The sequence below is a fragment of the Paramormyrops kingsleyae genome, chromosome 1, assembly GCF_048594095.1.
Source record: "Paramormyrops kingsleyae isolate MSU_618 chromosome 1, PKINGS_0.4, whole genome shotgun sequence".
In the NCBI taxonomy this organism is placed as follows: domain Eukaryota; kingdom Metazoa; phylum Chordata; class Actinopteri; order Osteoglossiformes; family Mormyridae; genus Paramormyrops; species Paramormyrops kingsleyae.
The window spans coordinates 54,832,889-54,840,173 of NC_132797.1; the positions used below are offsets into that span (position 1 = coordinate 54,832,889).

Here is a 7,285-nt window from a genome sequence, read left to right on the forward strand (position 1 = left end):
TTAAAATACTCTGATTGGTGACTACAGTAAATCAGAACTAATGTAAGGTGATTAGAGGCTACTTGAAATTAAAAAAATAAAAATGTAAACAAAACCGTATGAGCCTTTAACTGTTTTACGTTAAAGAAAGCGTCCATGTTTGTCGCTATACTTAAACACATGTTGGCATAGGCGCATGTAGTTTATTGTCCCCACGACCGTACGCTTCTCCATCACCTATCAAACACTAGGCCGACTGTGCTTAGGTAACCACACACACACACACACACACACACACACACACACACACAACATGCAAACCAGAAAAATATGCACATGCTTCTGGGGGATTTCAATAGTTTTGTACGTTTATTTATTTATTTTTTTTAATGGTGATTAGGTTTTCTTCTAAACCGTGTATGTACTAAATGAAAAAGACCAGCTAAAAATGTTATTGCTAGCCAGCTTCCTATAAGAGTCAGCAAAACCCTGACACTGCAGCATTAATAAGCGCAAATATACACGCTCCTGGCTAAAGTGTCTCGGGGATAGATAGCCGCACCTTAAGAATGTCAGAGCCCCGACCGTTCGCAGCATTACATCAGCTAGCAGCTCGTGCGCCTCACGGCGGACTCCCTGGTGCTCAGAGCCATTGTGTCCGACATATTATGAATGAATGAAATGCCTTTTTATTGTCACTATACTCATGTACAATGAGAATAAAAAGCAGATCCTCCAGTGCAAACATGCATGTAGAACACACAACAAACAATAAACAAATAGTGCAAAAAAGTGCAAAACGTTCTGCGGTGCTATATATATACATATGGAAGGAACAAATAACTGTGTAGGTTATTGCCGCTGCCATTTCCCTTGTTATCCGATAAGTGGTAAAGTAAGAAAATGAATCTTTGTTCACATTTCGCACAGAAATCTCACTGCAAAGTGGATGACGACTGGTTCTGTTGAATTAGGTCTAAGTTTCATTAAGAGTCAAACACGGTGCAGCTCAGTCACCACTGTTAACTTAACATACCGTCCTCAGTAAACATCTCAAATCAGGCGCCCGGATGTCTTAAGTATAGGCCGCGGGGTCACCTTGTAGGAAAACCATTTACTAGAAAGCCGTCTTTATTAAAAATAACTAAAGCTTTATTCTTTAAAGTTTTTAATGTGTTTTCATGCGACCGCTAAATGCAGTTTACAAGCTCCTACTGTTATAAATAAAATGCTATTAAACCAGGTGCACTCGAAGTTACAGCTTTTGATGCTTCAGCTAAAAAACAATTTTGGAAAACTCAGCATATAATGAATGGAAAGAATGATTACAGATTCGTTGATACACAAAATGCTGGTGGATCGTTCTTTCACGGCGGAGACATTCTCTTGCGATGGACCTGACCCTACACTGGGTACATGGGGACCATTGCTGAAGTAAGGATCTAATGCGTAGCTAGGTGTCGAGTCTCACGGTTAAAAACCCCAGTCCCCGTGTGGCTCAGGGTTCAAAAGCTGCTAAAGATTGGTAGATTCCACGAGAGGTACCCCTTTTAAATACGCTTTATTCCCACCATCCCGCAAATATTAGCACATTTTAAAAACATGACCGTGCTGCATACATATAACAAAATGTATGTACAACTTTTATTTTGAATAATAAAATACCTGTACATGTTGCATTTTAAAACTCATTTGATAAATGTACACACACGTTTTTGTACAAGTTTGAAAAATAAAACACACGTGTACATGTTACATTTTAAAACCCTTGTGCAACTTTGAAAATAATAAAAAAAAACTTCATGTTATATTAACAAAATCTGCTTTGATAAAGAGCCTACAAATTTTTTGCAACTTTGTTTTTGTAAAATAAAAGCCACGTTCATATTAGATTTCAAAACTGATTCGCAAAATGAATGCATAAAACTTTGTACAAACATGCTTGCGCTGCGTACACATAACAAACCGTTTTTGTACAACGCGTCTAGAAAATAAAACACCCGAACATTTTTAAAGCATCTGTACATCTTACTTTGAAAAACTTTCATGTTACATTTTTTAAAACATCTGTACATCTTACTTTGAAAAACTTTCATGTTACATTTTAAAACATCTGTACATCTTACTTTGAAAAACTTTCATGTTACATTTTAAAACATCTGTACATCTTACTTTGAAAAACTTTCATATTACATTTTAAAACATCTGTACATCTTTGAAACACTTTCATGTTACACTAACAAATTCATTCGATGAAATATTTTTAAAGACTTACAACACCCTTTTTGCGATGCTGCTAGTTTTACATTTCGGTATCCAAAAGGCAGTTTCCCCACTAGGCAACAATCTGCGTTTGTCGTAGACGTCCCTGACATTTTTATTGAGGTCTATTAAACGTTTTCACGTCGCGTTTGATTTTGTTATAGTGCGGCATTATGGGGAATTATCCCGCTGCCTTTCATTTAACACGCTTAACCTTCGGCCTATGTTAGCTTTCTGTTCCTGTCTCTTATGTTAGACGGGTCGGTGTCAAGCAGCACGTGTCTTACAGTACATCAGCCATAAGATACCCTCAAAACAATTATTTATCATCCAATTTGTTTCTTACTTCTTGGTTACCTTGTTAGGCTTCCTTATCCATGAAAAGATTGGTTTTAATATTTTTGGTGTGGCTTTCTGGACCTTTCTTTTGACAGCATTCCTCTCGTTTTCAATAAAAAATAATGATAAAATAAACCTCTAGAGAATTATATAAATAAACTGAACTGGTCTTATCTTACCTTACATGTGTGGGGATGCCTTACCTTGATTTTGTTTTAATTTATTTAGTTTAAATAGAGATTCCTGACAAAGTCAAAAAACTTTGATGCAGTATATATTTCGAAAAAAAAGGTTCTTGGGTGTGCTATATAGAACTATAGGGGTTCTAACCAGAGGAAATATAACCATTGCCTTCAAAAAGGTGCCATTTCTTTTAATTGAGAATGTCCAAGGAGTGTCATATATGTACCAAGCTAAAAGGTTCAATATGGAGCCTTTTGTTTTAAGAGTATGCACAAATATATGTGGTGCTTTTATGCATGTTAAACTTAAAAATGGGTCGGTGCCGACCCTATCAGCACCGGAAGGTTATTAATAATGTCTCTAAGGATGGTAGCAAACAGGGCTCTTGGGCCGTCGCTTCACCAGACGCTGCGGGTGGCGAGTCGTGTTGAGCAAAGTAAACCGCATCATTTTCATCATTATTAGCGTTGTTGATGTTGTCTATTTCATTTAATAGCGCTTCAGGTATAGGAGGGGGGGTGTTGCTCCATCCATACCTGCTGATTCAGGTCTTGCGTAGATTTTCTCTTGACCGGTCCGTGCCGTCTCTCTTGTACATAAAATAATAGAGAATACCTATTATTAGAATAAGTTATTTTTAATGTATAGCGTTTATCATATGTATAAAAGAAATAATATACTCACTATATGGAGTTTTCTATCCGCAGTGTCTCCCGTAGAGAAAAAAAAAACAAACCCAAAATAGCTGAATCTCTAAAAATAAAATAATTATTTTAAGTTATTTTATTGTATTGTGTTTATCATAAAACACGCGTAAAATATCATAAAACACGCGTAAAAGAAATAATATACTTACTCTATGCAGGTCCCATGTAGTTTTCTCTTTCCAGTAGGGCAATGCCTTGATGATACGGGGTGTGGGGTACTTGTGTCTCTTTACCAAAGGAGGGGGACCCTTCTCAAGGTAATAAAAATTTCACCGGTTGCTTACTTTTTAGGATTCTTTAAGGAGAAATATACGTCCTGTCAAGTTTTATCTGTTGTCTATTTCGATGTACGTTTTAACTGCGTAGACGGTATGGGGGGAGTCGGGGGGAAAAGACAAAATTTACTGAAATACAAAATGTCAAACTTGATGTGTGGCGGGGAGTCGGGGGGAAAAGACAAAACTTTTAACAAAATTTACTGAAATACAAAGTGTCAAACTTGATCTGTGGCCGAAATTACAGTTTGACCGGGATTTGACCTATCGGGATGTACATAGGTTGCATGAGGAAAAACACAAGGCCAAACTGCTACTGCTGCAGGGGGGTGTCGGCTTTCACACACACACACACATACACACACACACAGACGGTCAAACTACTGCTAAGCGTTTTTTTACTGGACGTCAGACCCAGCTCCTCCTCTCATTCTTAGCTCCAACTTGGTCATTCTCACAGGATTTCTTTCAGTCTCGCGCAGCACAACTCTCAGCTCTCCGGCATCGCTCTCTCCGAGTCCTTTGCGGATTATCCAAAGCCATGGGACCTTACCACGGTACCGCAACAGACACAGCATCGCTCTCTCAGAGCCCTTTTCTACAGATTCTCCAAAGCCACGGACCTTACCACGGTGGTACAGCGTACGCTCACACTCCATCAGGTAACCCACCCCCACTCAGACCCAGTGTTTGGGACCTTAACGCACCAACCCCCCTGCTCAGTCCCCCCTGCTCGGCACCCGCTGGATGCAGACAAAACACCACACTCATAAGCACTCTACTCAAATTAAAATAATAATAATTACATTATAATAAATAATTAAATAATAATACATAATTAAATTATAATAAATAAATAAACTATATACAAATAAACCCCTATCCCAACGCTCAACTGGCTCACAGCCAAAAAAAAAACCCCCACTCCCACTACCTCATGACGTCACCCGGCAGCCCCCGCCTGTCACTTTTTGATTTATTTGACCTTTGTGACCTTTGACCCAACCTGTCATTTTGACAAAAGCGGCATTCTATCTCTCTCTCATTATAACTTGAACTTCTGAGTTCATTTCATGAAAGCTGCGCTTCTCCCATAAGAGTTCGACCTACCAATATAGGAAAATGTGTTTACGTGAAGAAATCATGACAAACTAATATGAAATGAAAATTTCATTATAACTTGAAATTCTGAGTTCATTTCATGAAACCTGCGCTTCCCCTATATGAGATCGACCTACCTTTATAGGAAAATGTGTTTACGTGAAGAAATCATGACAAACTAATATGAAATGAAAATTTCATTATAACTTGAAATTCTGAGTTCATTTCATGAAACCTGCGCTTCTCCCATAAGAGTTCGACCTACCAATATAGGAAAATGTGTTAACGTGAAGAAATCATGACAAACTAATATGAAATGAAAATTTCATTATAACTTGAAATTCTGAGTTCATTTCATGAAACCTGCGCTTCCCCTATAAGAGTTCGACCTACCATTATAGGAAAATGTGTTTTCGTGAAGAAATCATGACAAACTAACACGAAATGAAGATTTCATTATAACTTGAAATTCTGACTTCATTTCATGAAACCTGCGCTTCCCCTATAAGAGATCGACCTACCTTTACAGGAAAATGTGTTTTCGTGAAGAAATCATAAGAAACTAACACGAAATGAAGATTTCATTATAACTTGAAATTCTGAGTTCATTTCATGAAACCTGCGCTTCCCCTATAAGAGTTCGACCTACCATTATAGGAAAATGTGTTTTCGTGAAGAAATCATGACAAACTAACACGAAATGAAGATTTCATTATAACTTGAAATTCTGAGTTCATTTCATGAAACCTGCGCTTCCCCCATAAGAGTTCGACCTACCATTATAGGAAAATGTGTTTACGTGAAGAAATCATGACAAACTAATACGAAATGAAGATTTCATTATAACTTGAAATTCTGAGTTCATTTCATGAAACCTGCGCTTCTCCCATAAGAGTTCGACCTACCAATATAGGAAAATGTGTTAACGTGAAGAAATCATGACAAACTAATATGAAATGAAAATTTCATTATAACTTGAAATTCTGAGTTCATTTCATGAAACCTGCGCTTCCCCCATAAGAGTTCGACCTACCATTATAGGAAAATGTGTTTACGTGAAGAAATCATGACAAACTAACACGAAATGAAGATTTCATTATGACTTGAAATTCTGAGTTCATTTCATGAAACCTGCGCTTCCCCTATAAGAGTTCGACCTACCATTATAGGAAAATGTGTTTTCGTGAAGAAATCATGACAAACTAACACGAAATGAAGATTTCATTATAACTTGAAATTCTGACTTCATTTCATGAAACCTGCGCTTCCCCTATAAGAGTTCGACCTACCATTATAGGAAAATGTGTTTTCGTGAAGAAATCATGACAAACTAACACGAAATGAAGATTTCATTATAACTTGATATTCTGAGTTCATTTCATGAAACCTGCGCTTCCCCCGTAAGAGTTCGACCTACCATTATAGGAAAATGTGTTTTCGAGAAGAAATCATAAGAAACTAACACGAAATGAAGATTTCATTATAACTTGAACTTCTGAGTTCATTTCAAGAAACCTGCGCTTCCCCCATAAGAGTTCGACCTACCATTATAGGAAAATGTGTTTACGTGAAGAAATCATGACAAACTAACACGAAATGAAGATTTCATTATGACTTGAAATTCTGAGTTCATTTCATGAAACCTGCGCTTCCCCTATAAGAGTTCGACCTACCATTATAGGAAAATGTGTTTTCGTGAAGAAATCATGACAAACTAACACGAAATGAAGATTTCATTATAACTTGAAATTCTGACTTCATTTCATGAAACCTGCGCTTCCCCTATAAGAGTTCGACCTACCATTATAGGAAAATGTGTTTTCGTGAAGAAATCATGACAAACTAACACGAAATGAAGATTTCATTATAACATGAAATTCTGAGTTCATCTCATGAAACCTGCGCTTCCCCTATAAGAGTTCGACCTACCATTATAGGAAAATGTGTTTACGTGAAGAAATCATGACAAACTAATATGAAATGAAAATTTCATTATAACTTGAAATTCTGAGTTCATTTCATGAAACCTGCGCTTCCCCTATAAGAGTTCGACCTACCTTTACAGGAAAATGTGTTTTCGTGAAGAAATCATAAGAAACTAACACGAAATGAAGATTTCATTATAACTTGAAATTCTGAGTTCATTTCATGAAACCTGCGCTTCCCCTATAAGAGTTCGACCTACCATTATAGGAAAATGTGTTTACGTGAAGAAATCATGACAAACTAATACGAAATGAAGATTTCATTATAACTTGAAATTCTGAGTTCATTTCATGAAACCTGCGCTTCCCCTATAAGAGTTCGACCTACCATTATAGGAAAATGTGTTTACGTGAAGAAATCATGACAAACTAACACGAAATGAAGATTTCATTATAACTTGAAATTCTGAGTTCATTTCATGAAACCTGCGCCTCCCCTATAAGAGTTCGACCT

The 7,285-nt window shown here is 37.0% G+C and overlaps 1 long non-coding RNA gene across 1 annotated transcript; it reads right to left on the minus strand.

Moving 5' to 3' along the window:
* Window positions 1–1,601: 1,601 nt before the first annotated feature.
* Window positions 1,602–4,469, minus strand: LOC140592686 (uncharacterized). The gene is made up of 2 exons (XR_011993089.1): window positions 3,448–4,469; window positions 1,602–3,352 (listed from the first exon to the last, which is right to left on the minus strand). It is a non-coding gene; the product is annotated as an uncharacterized lncRNA (long non-coding RNA).
* Window positions 4,470–7,285: the final 2,816 nt, after the last annotated feature.